Source organism: Pseudorca crassidens, chromosome 17 (genome assembly GCF_039906515.1).
Source record: "Pseudorca crassidens isolate mPseCra1 chromosome 17, mPseCra1.hap1, whole genome shotgun sequence".
NCBI classification, from domain to species: Eukaryota; Metazoa; Chordata; class Mammalia; order Artiodactyla; family Delphinidae; genus Pseudorca; species Pseudorca crassidens.
In genome coordinates, this window is record NC_090312.1 from 12935584 (window position 1) to 12963414 (window position 27831).

The 27831-nt window shown below is 51.7% G+C and overlaps 1 long non-coding RNA gene across 6 annotated transcripts in view; it reads right to left on the reverse strand.

Moving 5' to 3' along the window:
- LOC137209863 (uncharacterized) overlaps positions 1-27831 on the reverse strand; it is a 393448-nt gene that overhangs the window by 189675 nt on the left and 175942 nt on the right. For 5 of the 6 annotated variants that reach the window (XR_010936154.1, XR_010936150.1, XR_010936152.1 and 2 more), the window contains exon 4: positions 844-990. This is a non-coding gene — a long non-coding RNA (uncharacterized lncRNA). Of the gene's footprint in view, positions 1-843; positions 991-27163; positions 27747-27831 lie in introns of all 6 variants that reach the window. The other variant, XR_010936151.1, reaches the window with a different exon arrangement.

Below are 27831 nucleotides of genomic sequence, written 5' to 3' on the forward strand. Positions count from 1 at the left end.
GCCGACGCATATCAAAACCCTATCAGTGAGTGGCAAGGGACAATTAAGCTGTATCTTACAGACTAGACTGGACATAAGCAACACACGTCAGGTGTCACTGTCTCCCATCACCCCCAAATGGGACCATCGAGTTGCAGGAAAACAAGCTCAGGACTCCCACTGATTCTGCATTATGGTGAGCTGCATAATTGTTTCATTATATGTTACAATGTAATAATAATAGAAATAAAGCGCACAATAAATGTAATGTGCTTGAATCATCCTGAAACCGTCCCCCACCCCGTTCCGTGGAAAAATTGCCTTCCACGAAACCAGTCCCTGGTGCCAAAAAGTCTGGGGACTGCTGCTGTAAATCAAATATACCTCAGTTTAAATAAAAAAATAAAATAAAAATTAGGCATCGTATGTCAATAAGTAAATAGAGAAATAAGTAAATAAAAACTGTCTCACTGTTTGCTATTTCAAACAATGTTGAGATGAAGATCCTATTCACATCATCTGCAACTATGCATGTATTTCTGCAGAATAAACTCTAAGAGTTCACCCAGCAACTTTAAGCTCGACTTTTCCTGCCCCCTCCACTGTAGCCGTGGCAAAGTCTCACACTGGGTCTTGACAGCTAGGGGCTCCCCGTGTGCCCGCCCTCTTCAGAGCCTGGGAGGGCTGTCCTAAAAGCACCTGCCTCCTCCTCGCTGAGCATCTGCTGCCGTTCCCACAACAGCACATGAGCAAACAAACAAACGTCACTCGGGCTGCTGAGACACCACTCCTCTTGCTTCTGCCTTGTCTGGTGCGTGGTGGCTGAGTTCAGGAATCGAGCTGGACACTAAACAAGACACCTACCTCTCTTCACCCAGGCTGCTCCCAGAACTGGCTGGCTTTCTTCTTTTTCTTCTGGGCCCTGAGATGTTCAAGAGTGCAGAGAGCCCAAGGCTGGAGAGAAGCAAATCTCCACAGGAGCTCGGAACTCCTCTGAAACCTCAGCCCGGCCTGGGAAAACACAGTAAATAATGTCAATTATGCAATGTGGAGCCCGAGGCACCCTGAAGAAAAGAATTCATTACAGAAAGAAAAATCCTCTGATATTCAGAAGATAAAAAGAATATGTCTTCGTGGCTGAACTAAAGTGGAACCTCAGGTAAAGGACGTCATCCTACACGTGGGAGGCTGGCCATCCACTGGCAGGTGCCGAGTGAGGAGAGCGACCATGAGTGAGACAGAGCCCCACTCCTCCAGGAGCTCGTGATCCCCAGAGGAAGGCATCACTGACTCTTCCTCCGTAGATGAGAGAAGAGGATATTTGAGCTAGGTATTGAAGAGCAGAAGTGCACCAGGCAGAGAAAGGTGGGGAGCTTTTCAAACAGTGTTAACAGCATGTGTGACATGGAGTGTGGAAGAACGGTCTGCCAGCCGTCAGACTGTAAGGGGAATCCCTCACAGGCCGTGCTAAGGGCTTGCCCTTCCCCCACAGATGTGATGGGGACTCCTAGAGGCTCTTGAGCAGCAGGGTGACAGATGAGATCGAGGCCTCAGCATCACCGTGAAGGATCAGCTGGTGACAGCAAATTCTCAGCCGAGTGCGAACCAGTTCATCACAGAGCAGAGCAACAGACAGAGTGATTAAAACAGCGGCCTCCGGAGCCAGCTCTCTGTCTTCAAACCCCAGCTCTGCCCCTACCAGCTTGAGCAAGTCTTCTCGTCTGTGAAATGGGGATGACATCAGCAGAGGTCTCTTTGTGCTAGAACAGGGTCCAGTACACAATAGGGACACAAGACATGGCATCTCTGGGACTTCTCCATGCCCCTACCCCTAGCGTCCTCATTCAGCACTGCCAGTTCTTTTGAAACGCAAGAGGCCATCAACCGGAGCAAAGGCGGGCAAGGTTTGATTTCGGAGGGCTGGAACTCGGTCTGCAACAGAGTCTGGGAACTGCTAGAACTGTCAGCTTTCCCGACAGCCCTGTAACAGGGATGATCTGGGATCGTGGTTCTTGAAGCTGCTTCACCGGAGAATCCCGGGGGGAGATGTTATAACCCCAATGTCTGGGCTCCACTCCTGACTGATTAAGTCAGAATCTTTGGGGGTTGGGTCCTGGCAGCAAGATATTTAAATTCCTCAGATGATTCCAACGGGAAACCACGTTTGAGAACAACTGATCTATGAGTCAAACTGAGCAGGAAAGGGAACGCTGGCAGAAGGAAAAGTGCTGCCACCCCAAGCTGTGTCACAGCTACTCGGCCCTCCAGGCTTGTTTCCTCCCCGGCTGGGTGGGTGTGACGATGCCTGGACCCTGAACACCTCACAGGGCAGTGGGAGGCCACCCTGAGCTAACAGATTGAGAGTGCCCACGTCACTGACGTTGTGACACACCCCTCAAAGCTCTTCTGGCAACAGAGAAGGGCCCCGCACACCAACGATGCAACCAGGAAGGGAACTAGTGGCAGAAGCACCGGTTAGGTGTGGAGAGCTAGTAGTGGCCCTAGGTCCTCTCACTAACCAGCTGTGTTACTAGCAGTCCCACCTTTCTGAGCCTCAGTTTCTTCAGAGGTTGACTAGGGATGAGTCCTGACTTACCAATCAGACAAAGGGAGAGTGGAGTGCAAGGCAGGAGGACGTAGGTTGAGCTCTGAAGGGTCAGGTTCACGCAGAGCATTTTGATTTAGCGTTTTCTAGGTCTTCACTGGAACGTGAAAAGTTCTGGAGAGAGGAAATGCCCCCTTCGACAACTGTTGTGACTGAAGGGAGTCGGGGAGACGAGGGGCCGTGGAAGCTTTCTTCGGGGCAGGCTAGCGGGGAGCCCGCCAGCGTCCAAGTAGGGGTGGGTGATAGGGCAGCAGGGCAGGGTGGGGCCGAGGGCTGCCCTGGCCAAGATATTCAGATAGGAAGTGCTATCTGGGAACAATGGAACTACTGTACCGTTGTCCCAGCCTGGATCTGACAAGAGGGGATAAGACTCCAGGAAATACATCCCCCAACAGCTGGCCAGCGTGGTCCTGACAAACGATGGGCCCCTTTATTTGTTCATTCATTCACTCGTTCGTGTGCCCCGCACTAGTGCACATCAACCACGTATCAAGAATTGTGTTAGAAGGCGGGGATGCCGCGATGAATGAGGCTCGGCCTGCACCCTTAAGAGGGACAAAGATAAACAGGGCAAAGAAAGAAGGAACACTCAAGTACAACACCATGTGCTAAAACACAACAACAATAACAATAAGAGCCACAACTTAGTGATGGCCAACCAGCACCAGGGTCCAAGCATCCTGGCATTTTCTATTCACTATCTCAGATCCTCAGTGTCTTCTCCAAGTAAGAGTTCTTGTTCCATTTTACAAGTATGGAAACTGAGGCTCAGAGAGGCTGATTACTCGACACAGGTCACACAGCAACTTCAGAGGCTGGGCTCGTATCTGAATTCAGGGCAGTGTTCCTTCAGCGCCTGGGCTCTTTCCCCATAGCTGCTGTGATCCAAAGAATCACAAGATTACAAGACAAAGTATCCTCCCCCATGTACCTCTTACACGCACCGTCCCCTCGTCTGGAGAAAACAGTTTAAAACCATAACAAGCAAACAAGGAAAAAAAATGAGGCATGGCACCCAGCCTGGAGTTATTGCTCAATACATGCTGACAGACAGAGAAAGACAAATATCATATGATATCATTTAAATGCAGAGTCTAAAAAAAAACAACACACAAATGAACTTATTTACAAAACAGAAACAGACTTACAGAACGAACTTACGGTTACCAGAGGGGAAGGGTGAGGCGGAGGGATAGACTGGGAGTCTGGGATTGACATGTACACACTACTATATTTAAAATAGATAGCCAACAAGGACCTACTGTATAGCACAGGGAACTCTGCTCAATATTATGTAACAGCCTAAGTGGGAAAAGAATTTGAAAAAGAATAGAAACATGTATATGTGTAACAATCACTTTGCTGTACACCTGAAACTAATACCACATTGTTAATCAACTATACTCCAATATAAAATGAAAAGTTAAGAAAAAAAATCAACATGTCCAATAGTGCAAGGATGCTTAAAAAAAAATACATGCTGACGAATCAGAATCCAACTATAAGAGCATCTGAGCAGGGGGGCAGGGGTGTGAGGTATTTGGGATCCAGCAGGCCTGGGTTTGAATCCCGGCTTCAGTATTTACACCTCCCTGAACCTCAGTTTACTCATCTTAAAGCTGGGAGCAATAAAACCTTCCAAAAGACAACTGGGACGAGGTCCAGAAAATGGAGACAATTTCCTGCCCTTTAAGATCCCTGCAAGCCCCGCCTCAGCCTTGGGTGAAAGAAAAAAGCAAGTGAAAGGACAACCAGGAGAGACACTGGCATGTTTTGGCAGCTCCCACCAACTCTGGAAACACCGGGAACTCGACATCTTCCACAGAGTGCTGTTCCCCTCCCTTGGACTGGGCAGCCCTCCGGGAAAGGGCACGAACTCACTTTAATTCTGGCGCCGCACCTGCCCACCGGCCTGGATGCCGCCTAATCTTCTCAAGACTGCGCCCACTGATGCCTGAGTGCTGCTCAGAAAGCTGGGGTACAGCCAAACGGGGGCGTCCCGGGGCAGGGGGCAGCTGCTGCGGGAATGATGGCCCCTATTACCTTTAGTTAGCATTTACTAAATCCTTACTGTGTGGCAGGCACTACACTTAGTTTTTCTGTTTTTGTTTTACCGGCAGGGAGGCATTCATGGTTTAAATCAGAATTTAAACCTTTAGATTTAAATCTGATTCCAGATTCTTCAGCTGCTGGTAGCTGGGTGATCTTGAGTAAGTCGCTTTACCTCCCTGTGCCTGAGTCTGGGCCTGGAGGTCAACTCTAAAATAGAGACTCATCTGTTCCACCCATATTTAGTAGGCACCTACCCACGTTCCAGGGACTAAAGCATTAAATACAAGTAACAGAGATCTCGGCATCTGCAGGGTTTGAGAGGGGGCGGGGGTGGAAGACAGTCAACAAACAGACAAATAAACAAGTAACTACATAGGGGGTCAGATGGTCATATGATACGTGTTGCAGAGACCAATAGAGGAAGAACGGGAGAGGGAGATGGGGGTGGGGGGTGAGGTGGGTACTGTTTATACAGAGTGGCCAGGACAGCCTCTCAGGTAAGGAGACATTTGAGACACGTGTGTGTGTGCATGCACGTGTGTGATGTTTACTGAGCACTTACTATATTCCAGGTAGCCATTCCAGGGTTAGGTTAGGTGTTTCACGTGGATTGACTCATTGTACCCTTTCCAACATCCCTAGAAGGAAGACGGCGATACTTTCCCTACTTTACAGAGGACAAAACGGACAAACATTATTTAAATGACTTGTTCAGGTGACCCAGGTGATTAAAAGCAGAGTAGGCTGTGGGCCTCTGAACTGCACACACTCATTCTTCCGTTCCTAGAAAGCCGTTTGCCAGCAAGTGATGCTCTGTGGACCGTTACTGTGCTCACCATCAAGATGCCTACGAGATAAGAAGCAGAGGACGAAAGGAGAGGGAAGCACAGCTCCTGGCACAAAATACACATTTGAAACCCATTTGGAAAATAAAGGCGCGGTGACTGGAGACGCCTCGTCCTCTCTGTCTGTCTCTGAGAGACACAACACCTTCACTCCCTTTTTTATTCATCTTTACTTAATTTCCTCGAGAGAAGAAGACCTGAGGTTCTGCATCTATTTTTAGGCTGACTTGCGACCTGCAGCTTTGTGCGAGGTCCTGATGGCTTCCACACCAAAGGCAAAAGCCACCCATCAAACTCACGATAGCTCCTCTCCCTTCTCAGGGTCATCATTCCAGAGCCAACCTTGGGGGTTTTCTGCTCAAGCCACAGCCTCCAGCAATGGGGAAAAGGGGAGGACGGGCCGCCGACGATGGTCCTGCAAGGTCCCAGGAAGCAGACGTGGTAACATTCCGAGGCGGACTCCTCCTTTGAAAGACTGGCATCTGCCTCGGAGATTCTCATCCTCCAAAAGGCCAGAAAGAGCTCCTTTGTAAAGACTGTTGAAGAACCTGCTTCCAGGGAGCCTCCATGATGCGCTTCTTCTCTGGTTTCCCAGTGGACTGGAGCTCCCAGAGGCAAGGTCTCAGGAGTTTGCCCCGTACACCTCGCATCTGAGTGGATCCAGAGATGGACGGATGCAAGGGAAGGAGAAAAGGGAAAGGGAGGGAGGGGAGGAAGGAAGGAGGTGTGCAGTGGAGGGTGAGCAAAACAAATTCTATGGCACGACATCAGGGGAGGTAGAAAGGAAAGGGGAAACAGATGAAAGCAAAGTGTCCATTAATATGGAATAGTTGAAAAAAACCATGGAATACTATGCGGCAGTTAAAAAAGAGTAAGGTATGTGGACACACAGAGAAAAGCTACAAGTTACATTGCTGAGTGAAAAACGAATACATTGAAATAACTGATTCCCTCTAGATCTGGATGCCATTGAGTCCATGGAACCAGAGACAAGGCTGGTGGCTAGATCTGGGGTTAAATCCCAAGGAGATCAGCTGACGGAGTCCACTGCCTCAGCGGACATTTCCACCCACGTGGAAAGGAAGGCCACACCTTCCCTCTAGGCCTCTAGGCAACAGTGATCTCATGACCCCGTTTCTAGTCTGGCTTTGGTCCCCCAGTACCTTGAAGGCAAAACAAATCAAATGAGCAACCTTCCGCTCCTGGGCCCCAGCCCGTGAAAATCCACAAAGAACAGCGCGTTTGCACGGAGCTGCAAACTGAAAACCTACGGGCTCTTTCTGGCTACAGGCTCCACCCACAGGATGTTTAAAATATTTCTCAACTAACTGCCTACATCTAAAAATTCAGGAAATTTCATTACAAGGTCCAAAAATGTATTTGGCAACCCTGGTCCCACGCAAGACAACAGCTGGTTGAATGCTGAGGGCAGGGTGGTCTTTAGTCAAGGTATGTACGCTCCCGCTGGCTGGAGCCCCATCCCTCAGAGACGACCAAGCCCAAACTCAACCCAGATGAAGATGCCACTGCTCAGAAAGGTGAGAAAACTTGCCCAAGGTCACACAGCAAGCCAGGGGTAGGATGGGAACTAGAGCTCAGTATTCCTTACACGAAGGTCTGTGTCCCTTCTACCTGCCAGGCTGCACCTCTTCTCATTTAGAACCAGTCACAGCCTTAGGAAGTAGATAATCCATTTGACATCTGGCTAGAACAAGGATCCCGGTGTCACCTTGAGTCCGGAGCAAAATCCAACTCGGGCAGAAGTGACACCTCAGGCGACACAGGGGCCCCAGCACACGGCACCGTCATTAGCCCAGACCTGATCGTCACCATCGGGACGCCTCTTGTTCAATGTTATTCTTTGCTTCATGGTTTCCACATCCAGAGGAACAATACTTCCCTAAAAATCAATTGTCCCCGGTTCTTGGAAAATATAGGTTAAACATTCTGCCTCACGCACAAAAAAACGAGGGAACTTCATCCCCACAGTCCTGCTCTTTTCATTATTCACCCCAAAGGTTTTTTAAGTCGCCAAGTTCAAATAACCCTGTTCCTTGGGGCTGCAGAACTATTTTTACCAACAGTTGCCAGAGAGGAGGCTCTAAGGCTGTTAATAGATGGGATTACTGGGTATCAAGAGACATGAAAGGGCTTCAAGAGGCTGGAGGTTAGGGGAACTGAAGATGGGTTGGGAGGAAGATGCTGGAATAATCCGTTTCTGACACAGGAGAAGGAACAGCTGATTCCATTCTGCTGTCCAGAACTGTGGAGGAGCTGAGACACAGGAATTGCGAAACATCAGTCAAATAAATAAGTGGCTCCACTGGGACCATTTCCCAACCTTCCAGAACAAATAAGGAGATAGATGGGTCTGGTTTTAAGAAGAGGCAGCATCCAGTGATGGAGGATGGCCGGCACATAGTAAGTGCTCAGTAAATGTTACATACACATACGGTTTCTGAATCTCGCCACTTGGGATGGATAGCCCGGTGGACCAATCCTCTCTATCCACATGTGCCCTCTAGGTGTTCACGCCCAGTCTCAAGGCTTAAATAACGTGACTCCCAAATAGGTACCTAAGTACTTATCCCTTTACTCCATGTCCTAGTCTGGGCTTTCCAAAGAAACAGACAAAGAAATAATAGGGGAGAGAGAGATAATTTTAATGAATTGGCTCACACATTTGTCGTAGAGGCCGGCAAATCCAAAATCTGCAGGGTGGGCCAGCAGGACGGAGACCCGGGGAAGAAGTGATGCTGCAGCTCAGGTCTGAAGGCTGTCTGGAGGCCGAATTCCCACTTCCTTGGGGGCCTTCAGTCCTTTTTCCCTCAGGCCATCAACTGATTGGGCGAGGCCCACCCACAACATGGAAGATAATCTGCTTCCCTCAGAGTCTACTGACGTAAATGTTAATCCCAACCAAAAATGCCTTCACAGTCATATCTAAACTGGTGTTTGACCAGATGTCTGGATACCTAGCCAAGGTGACACACGAAATTAGCCTTCACACGGCAGATTCATATAGCCAGCTGCTTCCTGAATATCTCCACTTATATGTCTAACAATGCCTGACTAACACCTCAAACATCATGATTCTACCCCTACCCACCACACTTCTCCACTGATCCCCCATAAGAATAAATAAATAAATAATTCGGTCTCTACTTGCTCAAGGTGAAATCTTGGGATCACCCTTTTTCGGATACCCTGTAATCCAATCCACCAGCAAATTCTACCTTTATGATATATTTACATCTGATCACTTCTCACAATCGCCTCTGCAACCACATGGCCAGGCCACCATCATCCCTTCCCTGGATTTCTGCAGTAGCCTCTTAACTGGTCCATCTGCTTCCACCTTTGCCACTTTCAGACCATTTCCAGCACAGCAGCTAGAACGATCCAGTTAAAACACAAGTCAGATCTGCTTTGAAGGCTCCAATGGCCCCATTTCAGCAGAGGTAACAGCCAACAACCCTACCACGACCCTCTGTGAATTATTCCATCTCTGAGTCTTTCCTGCTCTTTGTGGCTGGACCACATTTCTCCCCGGGGGTGAAACGCCCACCTCTCAGTTCCCAGGTGGGGCACTTCCTGAAGCCCAGCCAGCGCCCACCGGAGCCTTATAAGCCAAGTAATGACCATGAAGACATTAGAGCATTAACCTGAGGACAATGCTGGGGGACAGGGGGAGCCGAAGGGTATTAACTGAAATAGAGGAGGGTACAGGCCGGGTTGTGCGTCTTTGAAAGACTCCCTAAGGCAGCTGGTGTGGATTATTCTCTGAACTGTGTTGTAAAAGAAGAATTAGGTGGTGGCCAGGTAAGCAGTGGGAGGACGGGCGGGGGGAAGGGAGGAGAGGTGAGAACTCGTGCAGGTGCGCAGCATCTTCTAAGAGCACCTGCCGAGCGGCTGCTACCGATTCACACACACCCGCAGCCAGAGGAAGCGAGAGAGCAAAGATAGAAAGAAGATGCGGTGTTTGTGGCCAGGAGGAAGAAAGTCTCCCGATGGCCCAGAGAAGGGGAAAAGCATGGTGCCAAGTGGACGGCAGGGAGAGGGGACTCATTCTCCCTCCCCACCCTCCTGAGTCCCTCTCCCTTCGACAGGACCTGAGCGCCAAGGCTCGGATGCTACAAGGTCCCTTCTGTGTCCTGAGCCCTTGTCTGGAGACTCTGGGGGAGGGAGAGGGCAACTGCCATCCTTCCTCCTGCAGAACGTTAAGCGGACCACCCAGGACCTGCCCAGCTACGCAGCAGGGCGTTTCGTCACCCAGGGCAGGTTCCCTCCCACTGCGGCCGAGGGAGACCAGCTCTCACCACTTCACAGAGGTGGCTCTCAATGAGCAGGACACAGCTTGCTCCAGAGCTTGTTCCTCTCAGCAATAAAGGAGTTTGCCCCCGACGGTCGGCTAATGGGAACTGTTCATGAATACACGGAATGATCCTGAGAGGGCCTGAGCCAGGACTAAGCAGGGGCTCAGGGCTGGTGAGAGGGTGTCTTGATTACTAACAGAGTCCTGTAATTCCAGAGACCACCACCCTTGAGCCCAGGAAAGCACGTGCCGCCACCGGTAATTCTCTGATGTCTTTTTGTTTGTCATCTGCACACCCCACGTGACCGCAGGCCTTCCCGGCAGCACCCTTGCGCCCAGGGAAATGCAGAGTGCGTGGAAAGCGCTGAATAAGTAAGTGCTGAACAGTAACGCTGCTCTAGGCTGCATGGGGAGAAGACAGGAAGGAGACTCCTGGAGAAACCTGGAACTCAGAGGAAACTTCTTCCGTGGACGTGGATCCAAATCCTTGATTTCAAACAGCGAGATGGAAGCTGTGACTACAGCTGGGTCTCGGGATTCCTCCCTGGCTGGGAAGCGTGGGGAGAGCCGGGGTCAAGCTATTTCTCAACTGGTTAAAATGCCTACCAGAGACTGCACACGAAGGCCCTCAAATACCAAGCTTCCTTGCTGGATACTGGGCAGAATGAGATCAACTCAGCCTGGTGTCACAGATCAGAAACGCCAACTGGCCGATATTCTTACGTAAGACAGCGGAGAAATGAACACTTAACAAAATGTGTTTAGTTGAAAAACTCCCTCGCGGGGAGGCAGAACCAATAACAGGGATGTCTGGAGTTGCAAATGTTGGGACTCGCCAGTTCAAAGAAGTGGCTCTTTTCTTTTCTTTTTTTTTCTTTTAACATCTCTATTGGAGTATAATTGCTTTACACTGTTGTGTTAGTTTCTGCTGTATAACAAAGTGAATCAGTTATACATATACATATGTCCCCATATCTCTTCCCTCTCGCGTCTCCCTCCCTCCCACCCTCCCTATCCCACCCCTCTAGGTGGTCACAAAGCACCGAGCTGATCTCCCTGTGCTATGCGGCTGCTTCCCACTAGCTATCTATTTTACGTTTGGTAGTGTCTATATGTCCGTGCCACTCTCTCACCTCGTCCCAGCTTCCCCTTCCCCTTCCCAGTGTCCTCAAGTCCATTCTCTACGTCTGCGTCTTTATTCCTGTCCTGCCCCTAGGTTCTTCAGAACCATTTTTTTTATATTTTTGGATTCTATATATATGTGTTAGCGTACGGGATTTGATTTTCTCTTTCTGACTTACTCACAGAAGTGGTTTTGAAAGGAGGGTGATTTTGCTCTCCACCCTGCCGGCCCCCAGGGAACATTTGCCAGTGTCTGGAGGCATCTCTGATGGTTATGACTGGGGAGGGGATGCTACTTGCCTCCAGTGAGTGGAGGCCAGGGATGCTGCTAAACATCCTATGGTGGGGAGGACCCCCCCCCCCCGCAAACAACTGAGAAGTACCCAGCGCCAATGCCAAAACAGTGCTGAGGCTGGGAAACCCTGGACTCTAAAGGCAGTCAGGGAAGAGTGCACTTAATTCCAGAGTTAGCTGTAACGTCTCTCATGAACACCCAGCAGTCATCGCAATAAAAGGCGAACTCCTCTCACTACAGGTGATCTGGCCCTGCCCTCCTCCAGGAACTGATGCAGCCCCTCCCCGCTTCGCCCCGCACTCCTCCCGTCCCGGCCCTCTTGCTGCCCCTCTCCCCTGCAAGGTCTCTGCAGACGCCTTCCTGCTCAGGGGAGAAGCCTTGCCTCCTTGTCCCCAGGCGCTCAGGAGGTCCCCTCACGTGGCCATCTCTGCCGAGCCGCTGAGCCCAGGGTTCTCTTCCCCAGCACTTTACTTTCTCATCAGAAGTTGCAATTATTTGAACTGTTTATTCCCATGTTCCCGCCTCTTCACTGCACTAAAGACTTTAAGATCCCTGAGGGCAAGGGTTCCAGCGGTCTTTCACACCCTTGTATTCCAGGGCTGGGCACCGCACACACCCGAGGAGTATTTTCTGCACGTCTGAATGGAGGCACGATGGGACTGCTGTGGAGTCGAAAGGGATAGTGAATGGGAAGGGCGCTGTCCAGTCCCACGTGAAAAATAAGTCATCCGGGGGCTTCCCTGGTGGCGCAGTGGTTAAGAATCCGCCTGCCAATGCAAGGGACACAGGTTCAATCCCTGGTCCAGGAAGATCCCACATGCCGCAGAACAAATAAGCCCGTGCGCCACAACTACTGAGCCTGCGCTCTACAGCCTGCGAGCCAGGACTACTTAGCCCGCGCGCCACAACTACTGAAGCCCGTGTGCCTAGAGCCCATGTTCTGCAACGAGAGAAGCCACTGCAATGAGGAGCCCATGCACCACAACGAAGAGTAGCCCCCAGGGCTCGCTGCAACTAGAGAAAGCCCGCGTGCAGCAACGAAGACACAACGCAGCCAAAAAACAAAAAATAAATCAAAATGAATAAGTCATCCGTGTGTGTGCGCCAGAGGCGGTCCTCGGGCGAGCTGTGCTGGTGGTCAGGAAGAGCTGGAGAAACTCGTTTTGCTCTGGGCTCTGTTATGGGTTGAACTGTATCCCCCAAAGAGATACATTGAAATCCTAACCTGTAAATGTGATTTTATTTTGAAATAGGGTCTTTGCAGATACAATCAAGTTAAGATGAGGCCATACTGGTTTAGGGTGCCCTAAATCCAATGACCAGGGTCCTCATAATGAGAGAGATGCAGAGACTCACAGACACACACAGAGAAGTCCATGTGAGGATGGAGGCAGAGCTGGAGTGAGGCAGCCACAAGCCAAGAACCCGAAGGATTGCTAGTGACACCAGGAACTAGGAAGACACAAGGAAGGGTCCTTACCCTACGGGTTTCAGAGGAAGCACAACCTTGCCAACACCTTGAGTTTGGAATTCTGGACTCTAGAACTGTGAAGGAATACATTTCTGTTGTGCATGGCAGCCCTGGGAAACTAATCCAGGCTCTAACACCCTGACAGGATCCTTTGGAAGAAGGGAAGAGTCAGCCAGGATCCCTGGACAAAAAAGCTCTTCTTAAAAGTCATGAGGCTGGGACTTCCCTGGTGGCGCAGTGGTTAAGAATCCGCCTGCCAATGCAGGGGACATGGGTTCGAGCCCTGGTCCGGGAAGATCCCACATGCCGCGGAGCAACTAAGCCCGTGCACCACAACTACTGAGCCTGCGCTCTAGAGCCCATGAGCCACAACTAGAGAAAGCCCGTGCGCAGCAACGAAGACCCAACACAGCCAAAAATAAATTTAAAAAATAAATAAATAAAAGTCATGAGGCTGCCCCTCATTCCCTGGGTGAACCGCCCTGGCTCTCCCTCACCAGCCTAAGCACAAGACGCGCCAGAGACTCTAGCGCCACCTGAAAATCCGGAGGCTGGGTGGGGTCTGCAGCCACTGAGGGCTAGTGAATACGCAATCCATACGCAGTAAGCACTCAGTAAATACCGTCGGACGACCGACGGACCAATCAATTAGCAAGATGGCTGAGCACAGAGGCAGCATTCCGAGGTAATTAGCCACTGCCTCCCCGTTTACCATCAGCGGGGATTTTCAGATGGACACCTAAGAACCTAAGCTGCACTGTGCCTCTCCGTGGAGCCTCTCATTCATTCTCCATCCAGGGGGCATCAGGACAGTTGCAGGGCTTCTCTGAGGGCCGGGGCCGAGATGTCATGGTGGAGAAGCATGGGGAGCAGCTAGCCCAGGAACACATTACAGTGTGTTTTCCCCTCCATGAGTCATTTCTCACTTCATTTAATTACAGAAATGCAGAGGGGCAGGTACCATGATCGCATTTTCAACTTGGAGGAACTAAGCTCTGAGAGGTTCAGAGATTTGCTCAGTGTTCCGCAGGGGGTAGAAGAGAGTGACAGCTTCAAAAGCAACACTTCCCACTCCACGCGGATGTTCCTTTTCTCTTGGACTTGGCTAAGCAAGCGGGACGCGGGACGCGGGACGGCGGCTCCCTCCGTGATGGCGGGGAGGGACTCCTGCGCTGTTATGACCGCAGGACCACAACACGGAGGAAAGAAAGCGGGAGGAACAACCCTCACCCACACGCCCCATCATGCCATAGCACAGACACGTGAAGGTCCCGTAGCGGCCTTCTGGTCGCTAGCGGTCATCTGTATGCACGTGCATTTTCATTTTCACATCGTGTTCATACGAGATGATGGGCTTTGCTTGTATCACCCAGCCTGTTATTTCCAGGATCTAAAAATGCTCATTTGGCATTTATTCAACCAATTTTATTTTGCACCTGCTATAACCCAGGCACCATGCTGGGCAGTGAAGACAAAGTGGTGAGCAAAAAATGGGCACTGTCCCCACCAAATGAGCAGGGGAAACAGACATTAATTCAATAATCAGGCAATTCAATTACTAGAAATTATGGTAAGTCAAACAAAGGGAAAGTGTAGAGTCCTAAGACAGCTGGTAAAATGAGAAGTTCGAAAATGATAATTTTGGGCTTCCCTGGTGGCGCAGTGGTTGGGAGTCTGCCTGCCGATGCAGGGGACACGGGTTCGTGCCCCGGTCTGGGAAGGTCCCACATGCCGTGGAGCGGCTGGGCCCGTGAGCCATGGCCACTGAGCCTGTACGTCCGGAGCCTGTGCTCCGCAGCGGGAGAGGCCACAGCAGTGAGGGGCCCGCGTACCGCAAAAAAAAAAAAAAAAAAGAAAAATGATAATTTTAAGGATCTCATAATATTATACTAGGTGGGTAATCATAGCTTATTTAACCATTCTCCATTTAATCAAGTTTGGTTTCAACTTTTTATTATCCTAACTGAAGTTACCTGGAAATATCTGGAAGTGAAATGTCATGATGTCTATAATTTACTTGAAACTATGTTAGGAAAAAAAGAAGTAAATAAAGCAAATGTTTATCATTGTTAAAACTAGTCAATGGGTGCTCACTATACTGTTCTACTTTCCTGGATGGTTGAAATTTTCTATAATCCAAAGTAAAAAAAAAAAAAAATCATGATTTAATAGACATTTTCACAAAATAGTTTTTTTTTTCTTCTTTTTTTTTCCTTCTTCCTTCCCCTTAGGATAAAACTGAGAAATGAGGTAATGGACTGAAAATACTCAGACGCTATCAAGGCCATTTCTGCTAACAAAAACCCACTCTCGGCATTCTACCAATGTCCAGGCCAGCACGTTTATGTGTGCCTGCTGTCCTCCGGCCTCATTACAGCAATGGATGGCGGTGTTTAAATTGTTTCCTCATTCAATTAGTGTAAATAGCCAAGATCCACTGTACCTCGCATTTCTTGCGCTTTCCTGTGAGCATCTGAACTGCTTCTCATAACCTCAGCAAGTTGCTCACAGGAGGTGGCAGAGTGCGGTGAAGAGGACAGGCTTGAACGCTGCTCCCCTGCCCTTTAGTTGGGTAAATGCTTAGGCACATACTTTACGTTCCAGACTCAGGGTTGCCTCGTCTGAGAAACAGGGCTGAAGAAGAGGTGGGGCTTCATGGGATGATCTGTCGGGAAGCACCTGGAACAGCCTCGGAGAGAGTGGACGTTCGGTGAAAAGCGTGGCGGCTTCTCATTCTTGAGCCAACGGCATCCCTCTTCCACCAGCCAACAGAACCTCACGGCAACCCTCACCTCCCTTCCCAGTGTGAATAGGGGCGCTGCTCTCTGTCACCTCGCAGGCAGCATCCCGTGAAGCACATGGTGCAGAGCCAGGCTGCTGGGATGGGGCAGAGAATCGGGGATGGCAGGGGCTCCCTCTGTCCGAGGGCGCAACTGGCCCGGTTGGTATTCACGCTAAAAATGCATCCAAGTCTACCCTCTGGACAGACTCATCTTACAGCCCGGAGGCTTCTAGGCTGGCCCTTCACTCTCCAACCCTTCTGCTGATGTGGCCTCAGGAATGCCAACAGACTGTGACAACAACGCAACACCAAAGGCAAGTGTGCTTCCAGGTGGAGGGAAAAATACCCTACAGCAAACCAAAGCAACCCTCCCCCCAAATCTATTATGAAACGAAAGAGCACGAACATCTGGGATCACCTCTTACTTGCTGTCACCATGAGCACGTCAGTCCTCTCTGTTCCTCTGTTTCCCCAAGTGCAAAGCATTGAGAATGATTCCTCATCTCCAAATACATGTGCAAGATTAAAGGAGAGAATGGCATGACCCAGTAAGAGACCAACAGACAGATGGGAGAACGATGTGTAAAATGGGCATGATGGCTCCGCCCTCCCAGGGGTGTGGCCACCACAGGGGCACAAGGTGCCCAGCACAGTGCCAGCCCCCAGAAGTGCCTGGTTCTAAGCAGCCTTAGCTCCTCCCACTATCTGGGGTCTCCCCAGCCTCTGCACCACTGGTGATGGCAGCAGCTGACTGGCCAGGAAGAGAGGGGCCCAGACCGCCTATCATCAAGTGAGAATCCCAACAGTGGGTCTGCAACTGACAAACCAACCAGAGCAGCAGCAAAGCCAAATGTCTCCGAGAAGGAGCCCGAACCCAGGATGCCTGGATGCCCTACAATGACTGGCACGTGGCAGGGGCGAGATACACGTTTATTCAATAAAAGGACTTATGTCTCTTCAAGAGTCACTTAAGAGGAAAAGCGGGGATTCCTGTGAATTGCAGGACTCCGGGAAGGTCAGGAGCAAGTGACTGTTCCGAAGAAATCAACAACTTCTGAATACCTATGATCCTCCATCAAAAGGTTACCAGTGGGGAGAGGGGTGGAAGGAGGGGCAAAATAGGTCAAGGGGACGAAGAGGTACAAACGACTAGGTATAAAATAAGTAAGTTACAGGGATGTAATGTACAGCACAGGGAATAGAGTCAATATTTTATAATAACCTTGAATGGAGAATATTCTATAAACATACTGAATTACCTTGCTGTACACCCGAAACTAATATAATACGTAAGCCCGCTGTAATTCAATATTAGAAAGAGAAAGGCTCCGCCCAGGAGGCGAGGGGCAGGGGCCAAAGTGCTGAGAGCACCTACTGCCTTGCAGGCCGGGAGCTGTGTGTGCACTGTGGTCTTCAGGCTTCACATAGGTAGAAATCATTATCCTCATTTTACACAGGAGAAGCTTGGAGAAGTAACATGCCCCAAAGCCCCTCAATCAATAAAAGGTGGAAATGAACTTGAACCAAGGCTTTGGGACTCCAGGGCTCTTGCTCCTAATGAATCACTGAGCCACGCAGGCCCTTCTGTCACCAGAGAACAGCAGTGTTAACAGTCATCAGCTCATCCCATAATAACGGCAACAGCACGTATTACTTTCCTTTTGCTGCCATAACAAATTACCACATACGTCATGGCTGAAAACAGCACAAGTTTATCCTCTTACAGTTCTGAAGGTCAGAAGTCCAAAATAAGCCCTCAAGTGCTAAAATCAAGGTGTCAGCAGGCCTGGTTCTTCCTGGAGGCTCCGAAGGAAAATATGGTTGCTCTTCCACTTCTACAGGCTGCGAGCATTCCTGGGCTCCTGGCAGCATCACTCCAATACCTGCTTCCGTGGTCACAACGCCTTCTCCTCTTGTGTGGTCAAATGTCCCTCTTATAAAGTTGCTTGTGATGACACTGGGTCCACCTAGATCATCCAGGATAGTCTTCCCATCTCAAGATCCTTAACCACATGACAAAGTCCCTTTTGCCATGGAAGGTGACAGTCACCTGGCAGGGGGAGCGGGGCGGGGGAAGCTAGGATGTGGATATCTTTGGGGTGCTGTTACTGAGCCAACCACGTGTGTTGACTTGTCTTTCTCCTGCTCTATGTATCACTCATCACCATGTTCCTAGCATAGAGCACGGTGCCTCCCATATAGTAAGTGCCCAGTAAACACAGAAGGACAGAAGGCAGGGAAGAAAAGGAGGGCCCAGGGAAGGGACACAATCCTAAAGATCCCACATCATGCCTGAGTCCCCACAAGTGCAAGTGGGAGAAGGTTCAACTAGCAGAAACGCGTCTACTGGGAACACTTACAAAGTGCAAGTTGTCGGCACCTTGCTGGCTAGAGGATGGAAATCCCCAGTGCGTAGTGTGTTGGTTCCCCAGCCCCTGTGTGTTCCCACAACTACTGCTGCCGAAACAGCAGGCCAGCAAGCAGCGGGTGGCTCTTTTCCTGCCGACTTCCTGGGAATCCAGGCAGGGCTAGAGTCGCCAGCGGCCTTACTGCTGTGTCCTGATGAAGGTACTCTTCCTGTAAGAGAGGTAACAAAACCAGAGAAGCCTCACATACTGTATCCTTGCCACAAATGCTTTTGTTGTTCCCTCGCCCCCAAGAGATACTAAGAACGGTTCCTTTTCAGAGACCAGATGATCACAATAATAGTTACTGCTCACACCAGGGCTTCACAGACATCATCTCTACTCTAGTCAACACATCGGGCAAAATAAATGTTTCTACGTTCATCTTACAGGTGGAGAAACAGAGGTACAGGGCAGAAGTAACTTACTCGAAATCACCAGCTCAGAGAAGGCAGAGGAAGAAGTCTATCAAATTCTAAGGCTGGGCTCTTTCCACTCGGACACACATTTGCCAAGAATGAGGGTTGGATTGCATGCGCGGAGCCACGGGCTTTGTCTGCAGACGGCGCTGGGTGTGACAGTCAGGCGACTCAGCCTCCCAGCCAGAGCCGAGCGATCTGAAGCCCAAGCCCTTGCTGAACTGGGTGAGGGTGTCCCCGCTCACACAGTCCCACTGTGAACACAGAAGTCTACTCCTCGCGCGCTCGGCGCTGGGGCACTGGCGACGCTGAGACAAATAAAAGAGTCACGGCTGCGCCCTTCAAAGGGCTGGGTGGACACATACAGGGATAGACCAGAACAGTGCTGGAAGTGCCACCTGGGTCAGAACAAAGCCCTAGAGGTCTGGTGGTCCTAAGCGGAGAGGCAGCAACTCCAGCTAGGGGACAGGAAAGCCTCATGGAGGAGGGGGCTCTGCAGCCAGGTGTAGAAGGTTGAATAGGAGTTTTCCAGGAGGAAGAGAAGGCTCATTTTGGCAGAGGAAAGGGCATTCTCTTTATAAGCCTTTAGTTCACTGGGAAAAGTAAATAAATACCTGGGTTGGTGTCTGGCACAGAGTAGGAACAGAGAGGAGGGGGCAGGGGAGAGAGGGAGCAGCGTCTCTTGTTTTTATCGCCCCTGTTCAAGGCTCTGCACTTTGCTTTTATGAGGCCTAAGTCAGGGCAAAAGTGCTGCAGACGATACCAACGTCAAGCTCGTAGCTCAGCAGAGGCGGGGAGGTGGGTCTGCAAAGCAGATGGCTCCCCAGCCTCTCAAATCCGACCACCCAGCCACCACCCTCAGCCGGTCTCCTTGGCCTGGGACGGCAGGCACGAGCGTGGAGAGGCGCCCAAGGCAAGCGAGTGGAGAACAGTGCTCCTTAGGGAACAGCCTCCAGGATTGAGGTCGAAGACTGAATTTGGCATTTTTTACTCCTTGGGGCTCTGCCATGGGTGAAGCGGGGCAGAGGGGGAGGAGGAAAAAGCTCCGACCCTACCATGAGGAACTGATTACTCAGAGGCTATTTTCAAAGCCAGAGCCCCGACGCAGTTGCCAGCCTTGAGGCTGGAAATGTAACTGGTGAGGCCCTAGCCTGCGTGCTGCGGCTAATCAGTGGCCGCAGGGCCTCATTTCCCCATGACACTGACATTTCGGGAGCTCCTCTTCCGAAGGGCTCCCAGGGTTACGAGAGGAACCCTCTGCTATGTTCTAGCCTCTGGGGCAGGGAGCGGGGCAGGGCCAGGGGGAGCTTTGTGGGAAGCCAGTGTCTTGCCACAACCCCTGGGAAGAAGAGGCCACTGCTTTTCTGTCCTGCAGCTTCTTTTCTCCCAGCCCCGATCCTCACAAGAATGCCGACTTTGGTCTTATTAAACCCATTTTACATACGCGAAAGCTATAGCACGGAGCAGGGGAGGGGGTGCTAGCTTTGAGGTTAATGCTGTATACGCCTGTGCAAGGTGCAGGCCATGAAGAGGCCCAGAAACACTCCCCCACGCCTTCCCACCCCCGTGACAAAAACCAGGAAACAGGGTGATAAGCTCCCTGGCAGTTCCTGGGTGTTTTCATGGTATTTGCGCTATTTTTTTTTTTGCAGCTTTTGTCTTCTACAATGCACTCAGCTGGTCAGGCAGCCCCTGAGGGCATCAAAGGCCCCGCCGGCAGCAGATACAAGAGCACGGCAGTGCCAAGGGGCCCGCCCCTGCCAGCTACCAGCCACCCGCCACTCAGCCTGGGAGATTCACAAAAAGGAGGTGTCTGGTCTCACAACTACTCCGGGTGTGACTTAACCCTCGGCCTTGAGGTCTGTTCCAGAACAGCCCAGGTGTGCCAACCCCAGGTGGTACGGGCAGGGGCTGAGGTCCAAGTTGCCTCTGGACCAATGATGGTAGGAAGATCACGGGCAACTCGATAGGTCCAGGGAACTTGACCTCTGCAAGTGATGAAAGAGGTCAGAATAGCTTTGTGGCGAGGGCACTGCCTCAAATCCAGAGTGGAGAGATCCCTGCTTCCACAATCCAGTATTCATTACTGAGCACCTGCTCCAGGCCTGGCCTTGGACATGGGCCTGGCCTAAGGAGTACACAAGCCAGTGAGGGGGCCATGTGGAAAGATAGGTTGAATGCAAGAAACGGCATCAAAAAGGAAGTGGAGGACTTCCCTGGTGGCGCAGTGGTTAAGAATCCACCTGCCAAAAAAAAAAAAAAAAAAAGAATCCACCTGCCTATGCAGGGGACACGGGTTCAAGCCCTGATCCAGGAAGATGCCGCAGAGCAACTAAGCTGGTGCGCCACAACTACTGAGCCTGCGCTCTAGAGTCCGAGAACCACAACTAGAGAAAGCCCACACACAGCAACGAAGACCCAGAGCAGCCAAATAAATGAATAAAGGAAGGAAGTGGACTTTATTCATTCAGTCAATAACCACTGAGGCCCACCACATGGCAGGTGCTGGGGAGACACTGGTGAATGAGACAGACACAGTCCCTATACTTATGGAGCTTAGACTCTTGCTAACTTTGTCCTGGGCAACCACAAAGACCTGCCCAAGTGTCTGGGTGTCAGCTGTGCTCCAAGTAGCTGGGTAATATTGAGGGACTTTTGTTGCTTCTCAGTGGGTCAACTTGCTCATCTGTGAAATGGGTATGGCACGTTTGTATTATGACAGGCCTCATGGCCTTCAAATATAGTCCTGTAGAAACATTTCATAACAGGAAAAGTGTTCACCGTATGTTAGATGGCAAAAGCTGGTGACAAGTACTTTACTTTTCCAAATATATGTATATGCAAGAATATATGTGTGTCTGTGAACTATTACATATATCTTATAAAACTGGCTATTCCGGTATATATGTGTCTTAGCCTGCTTCAGACGCTTTATAACAAGATGCCACAGACTGGGTGGTTTGGTAATCAATTCTAAATAACAGAATTGATTCCTCACAGCTGTGGAAGCTGGGAAGTCCAAGATCAAGGTGCCAGCCAATTCAATTCCTGATGAAACCCACTTCCAGGACCACAGTCAACCACCCTCTCCCTGCGTCCTCACATAGCCTTTCCCCTGTGCTCTCAAGGAGAGAGAGATCAATCTCTCCTTCTCTTTTTATAAGGGCACTAATCACATCATGAGGGCTCCATCCTTATGACCTCATCTAACCCTCATCAACTCCCAAAGGCCCTGCCTCCAAATGCCATCCCATTGGGGGTTAGGGCTTCAACCTATCAATTTGAGGGGGACACGAACATTCAGTCCCTCATAACATGTCTAAGTACGCGCATGCGTAAGTGTGTGTACCCGTGTCTGCACCTATCTGGGCAACAGAACTACAAGTGGTTTTCAGTTTTTCCTTTTGCTTATCTGAAGCTCCTAAATTGTACAAGGAAGAGGTATTGCTTTTAAAATTACAAAATAAGAACAGATGACCCCTCACTCTCACGTGGAATAACAGGACCCGGTGGTACAGGGGATAAGGCCTGGCCTCTGGAGGCCAAGCTGGGCTTGTGCACAGCCTTCTGCCCTCCCTGGGGCTCAGATGCTCTCAACAACCACAGCTACCATCACCACAGTGATAACATGCTCCAGCAACTATTTATCAGACACGACACGCTAATCGACCGACAGCACTTCTTTCCTCCTCACTGGGCGTCTGTGAACTAGGTGCTCTCTTCTCCCTGCTTACAGAGGGGAAACTGAGGCAGCGGCAGGTAAGCCCCACAGCTGGTGATGGCACAGTGAGGCACTCAACACAGGTGGTCTGGAGCCAAGGCCTGTGCTCTACCCCCCACCCCATCCTGCCTTTCCTTAGAGAGCTCAGAGCCCAGCCCGGCTGCTCCCGTTGCACGGTCTTCCGGGGGGACCAGAGGCCACGGGCTAGACGGAGGGCCTCACTTCTGGGCGGGGGCCGTGCGGCCTGAGAAAGGGCTCTGGGCTCCGGGAAGAGCCCATCCGGCAGGCCCGGATGAACATCCCTGCCAGCCCAGGAGAACATCCGGGCATTTCTTGTTCCCATGTACACGGGCCTCAGAACAGCCAGGCCCAGGGAGCCAGCTCGGCGGGAAGGGGCTGCCTGGGCCCTGGCACCAGCCCCGGGCTGTGTGCGCTTGGCCAACTCTGTTGGCTGCCCATCCAGGCTTCGACGGGGTGGGCAAAGCGAGTTGGGGGGGCCGGGCTGGCCGGGTCTGCCTGAAATTGAGATGGGAGAACAAAAGGAGGCCGTGGTGGGCTGGTTGGGCTGAAGCCACGGCGGGAGGCGGGAGGCCAAGGAGGGAGGGCTGTGGGGTGCGGCACGAGGGCCAGTGGGCCCTGGGCAGCCGGCGGGGGCACGGGGGCCTGGGGGCCCAGCGGGCGGGGCCCTGCACTGCAGGAACCGAGGCCCGGGAAAGGCACCTGGGCAGTGGCAGCCAGCTCAGAGCCACGTGCTGTGCCCGTCCGGGACCCGTAGGACTCGGTGTCTGTGCGTTTCAGAGAATTCACGTCTCTCCTCTCGGGCCCGCGTGCACTCCCAGCCTCTAGGAGCCAGACACGCAGTAGCACTGAGTGCCAGCTGTAAGCCAGAAAAAGAGGGCTCCTGCCTCGGCTGGCTTGCGCGCTGGCAGCTCCCGCTGGCCTGCGGAGGTGGGATCCCAGGGTCTCTCCAGGATGACCACCGGGTGGAGCCCCGGAAGTTCGGACCCCATGTGGGACCTAGAGACAGAATGCCTGCGCTCCCCTCCTGACTCCATCACCGACTGTGAGCCTGGGCGTGGGACTTACCCCCAAGCCTCAGAGCCAGGAGCACAGTCTACGCTCACTAAGTGTGGCTGGCAGGCGCACTGGCAGGTGTGGGTAAGCCCGCGACGTAGGGCTCCAGTCACTGGCCAAAAGCTCTTCTAAGTGCCTCCTGCCAGCTCCCGGGGGAATAACCGCCATGGCGGCTGAGGGAGCCTGGCACTGGGCACCCGACCTTGGGGAGCCGCTGTAGCTGTAGCAGGAGAACACACAGGGGGAAGGAAAACAGTCACTACAGAGACAGCAGGCAGCTCTCCCTCGGCCAGACGGGCCGAGTGGGAACCACCGACTCACAGCCCCAGTTTGTAGCTGGTTCCAAAGACACAGTCACACCTGGCCCCTCTGATGGCCTTGTGCTCCTCCTAAAGATGAGAATCATGCATGAATGGAACTGGAGGTACCATGCACAGCAGCATGTGATCAAGAGTCACAACAGGGGCTCCCCTGGTGGCGCAGTGGTTGAGGGTCTGCCTGCCGATGCAGGGGACGCGGGTTCATGCCCCGGTCCGGGAAGATCCCACATGCCGCGGAGCGGCTGGGCCCGTGAGCCATGGCCGCTGAGCCTGCGCGTCCCGAGCCTGTGCTCCGCAATGGGAGAGGCTGCAACACTGAGAGGCCCGCGTACCGCAAAACAAAACAAAAAAAAGAGTCACAACAGGTGACCCTTAAAGAGAGCTCAAGGTGATCAAAGACGCAGAAAGAGGGACCAGGAGGCAGGACGAGAGGAGCCTCAGAGCACAGGCCTGGGAGGCAGGGGTCTCACATTCCACTCCAAGCTCTGCCAGCTCTTCCATGGGATGGGGGCGGTCACATCCCCCTCAAGTATCTTCTCGGCTGGTAAGCGAGGGGACCGGAGCAGGGGACCCACAGGGTCTCTCCTTCCACACCACAGATCCATGATGCTGGACCAGAGGACAGTGGGGAGGCTGTAAAGAGAAGGCTGATGTCTGAGCTTTTCCTGCGAAAGGACCAGCAGAGCATCAGCAGCTCTGGGTGCGGCTCCAGCCCTGCCAGGAGGTGTGCCTGCATGCTCACCCCGCCCGCCTGCCCTGGCACATCTGTCTCAGCGGGAGCAACGGGGCACGTGGAGAGGAAGGGTGAGGCACTGGAGGCAGAGACCTGGGTCCAACTTCTGCCCCCGGGTCCGCAGTAACTGGCACTCGGGGAAAGACCTTTCAGCTCTGGGGCCCCTGCTTCCTCGGGTGTGACGTGAAGGCAAATACCTGCCTCCAGGGACTAAATGGGACACCACGCACGGTAGAGCCTAAACAAAAAGCAACTCAGGGAACCGCTCATGCCTTTCTCTCTATTCGACTCTATTGCGGGGGGGTGGGGGGGGCGGCAAACCCCCTGGATAGAAAACCCATGTCTTCTTTAAGGTCCCTTAATACTAAAGAGTGAATTAGAAAGAAGTCTGGAGTTTTAGAGGGAAGATCTGGCTTCCAGTCTCTGCTGTGGTGATGCTTCTTCTAACTGTGAGGCACTGAGCAAGTTGCCTAAGGTCTCTTGGCCTCAGTTACCCCACCTGTAAAATGGGGCTATTAATAATGCTTCACTCGCAGGGTGCGGGAGACTCAAGGTGAGCAAAAGTATGAGAAGGTGCTTTCCAAAGCATAAAGCTCTCAGCGTATTGCTTGCTGCCATGTTCTGTCTCATCAAGGCAGAAACCCTCTTGTTGTAAGTGGTGGCCTCAGAACCAGCCTCTCACGTGGTGCTACCAGGAAGGGGGCTGTGCTGAAACTCTGGGTGAATTTAAATCACTCCTAATGTCTAATCCAAGGCAGGCAGTGTGTCACCGGGGGTTCCCGCCAGAACTCCAGCAAACACTGGCTGACGTGGCACAAGGTGGGCCGTTTGGAGAGGCCTGGGGTTCTGCCGGAGGGGGGCCTCTCTTCCTCTGGGGCTGAAGATGCCTAATGCTGAAATCCTAGGCACCTTGCCAGTGTTTGTTTTGTGCACGCTACCCGGGCCTCCCGTTGTCTCGCCGGAGTGACATCAGGTGCTGGTGGGATTATTACCTGCTTGTCAGGTAGTTGAGAGAGGGAGATACAGAGAGGGCAAGAGACAGCTCTTCAGAGAGGTTGCCAGCCCCAGCAGCTGGCCCCCGAGGCCCAGAACGACCAGGGCCCAACGGAAAGCGTCCTTCTTCCCCTCTCCCGACCCACTGAGCAAACACACAAGGATGGCAGGTGCCCTGGGCTCCCTCCACCTCCTGCCCAGCCAGCGCTAGCCTGAGCCAAGGCCCGTGACCTCCCTGGCACTGGCCCCGTCTCTGAGCAGGAGAACCGGCAAGTCAGTGCCAGGATGGCGGCTCCCCTCGGTGGGGTGGAAACGGCACACGCACAGCGGCTCTGCTGTTCTATATTGTGTATTTAAAGGAGCTGATGTGGAACCCAGGAAACTGACAACGCCTTCACAGGAAACCTATCAAGGCATTTCCATGATTCCCGCTGACCCGTGAGATCTCAACCCGACACACAGAGGGCCCTAGAAGGGGTGTCAGGTAACTTGGTCACAATGCAGAACTTTGGGCAAGCCACGCCCCTTCTCCAGGTGGGACTTCCTGTTAGAGACAACGAAGGGTTTGGCCTGGATGCTGGCTAAGGTCCCTGTGGAGTGTGATGGGGTTTAAGAGAGGCCACCCTGCTGTCAGGCGGCCCCGGACATCTGTAAAAGAACCTGCTGCTACCTTCTTAGCTGTGTGCCCCCGGTAACTCATTTGATGTCTCTGAGCTGAGTTTCTTCATCTTTAAAATAGGAAGGGTGATTCCTCTCTGCAGTCTTGCAGTGAGAATCAAATGAGAAAGGTCAAAAAGTGCCTGGTGGGGAGCAAATGCCCAAAATATGGGGGTTGCTATTTCTCTAGCTCATCCACGGTCCGTTCTTAAACTGATATCTGTGTCAAATCACTTTCCCCCTGAGGAATATAACAGGCTTGCCTTGGGGTTTGGGGCCCGAAGGACCCAGTGGATCAGCAGAGACTTACCCTTTAGCTTCTTCAAACTAGAACCTTGGCTACTCTATTTGCACACACACACACACACACACACACACACACACACACACTTTCTCTCTCTCTCCCTCTCTCCCCTTCACTCTATGCATATCCACTAATGGCACCTCTGCTACTACAGAAAACCAAGTGAATGAATAGGGAAATGGCAGTGATCCCAGCCGACTAGAGGTGCTCTGTGCAGAGGGAACAGGCAGCCGCTTGTCATGTTCACGGAGGGGTTACCTCATTTATCCCTATCAGATCATTCAATCATTCAACAAGGATTTAATGTATCAGGTAATGCATGTGGTACTAGGCAACCCCTGCTCTTGTAGAACTGAAGTCACCTAATAGTCATCATCGATTTCCCAGTCTATCTATCACCAAAAATTACTGCATAACAACAAAACCTCAGCGGCATAAGCACTAGGTGTTCATGCGCCAGGGTGGTCAGGCAGGCAGCTCTGATGATCTCGGCTGGGCTCGCTGAGGGGTCTGGGAGTTGACTGTTGTCAGCTTGTCTAGGCTGGTCTCAACTAGGATGATTAGAACACCCTGGTTATGTTCTATGTATCTCTCACCCTTCTCCTGGAACCAGAAGTCCAGCCTGGAAATGCCCTTCCCGTGGTGATGGCAGAGGTCCAACGGGACAAATGGAAACACTTTTCCAAAGCTCTCCTTGCAGTGTGTCTGTTAACACTTCCTTGGACGAAACAAGTCACATAATCGAGTCCAGAGACAGAAACAGAGGGAATGGGTGAGGAGTTGGACCATTCAGGAAATCAATTCACCATGTTATTTTACAGAGAGAAAAGAGAGGGCGTATATATTTATGTTACTTACAGAGAGTTACTGAGCTAAGTGACCCAGTCAGGATTTGAACCCAGGCTCTTCGGACTGTGCTAAGTCCTGTGCCACTGCCACCAGAGCACGGGCCCAGAGGAGAGGAGAGGATCACCAATGAAGCGAACCTGATGGGAGATCTGGGCCAGGCCAGGGAACGCTTCGGCGCACCTTAGGTATAGAAGGCCTTAGCAGATGTGGTGAAGTACCTACCTTGCCCAAGAGTGGACGTTCAGGCTGAGAACACACATAGGCTCTGGCCATCAAATGCTCTCCTCACCCAACACAGAATGAGGGCAAACAGCAGTGAGTCAAAGAGCTGGAATCAGCCCTACTTGGGCGAGTGGCTAAGAATGAAGCAGTCTCACGGAAAGGAATGCAATCTTCCCTGCATTTCCAAGCTCCAAAAATCCAGGATCAAGGTCGAGCAAAGCTCCATGTTCATTGATCCACCTCTTCTCCGTCCCCACCCCAAAATGTCCTGGTTTTACTGGAAATAAGGAGAGTGGCAGTGAACCCCCTCTGCATTGCAGCTCTGCTGCCTCTGCTGGGTTGAGACGAGAGAGAAAAGGCCAAATAGGGATCCGAGCTGATACCCAGCACCTGATTCAGTGGTTCTGGGTTGGGGCCCCGGAAAGAGTATTTCTCATCAACTCCACCGGGTGACCCTGGCACAGGGATCCTTCAGCTCACATTTTGAACCCCTTCTCCCCGTGACGGGCGAAGAAACGCAGCTGTTAAATCACTCCACACCCCACAGAGATCATATGTGCTCCAAGCTCAAAGCGTTCACGTTCTAGGGGGAAACAGACGGAAGTAAATGCATGTGCACACACACACTCCCAGATGTATACAGAAAGAGGGAAAGCTCTGTAATAACG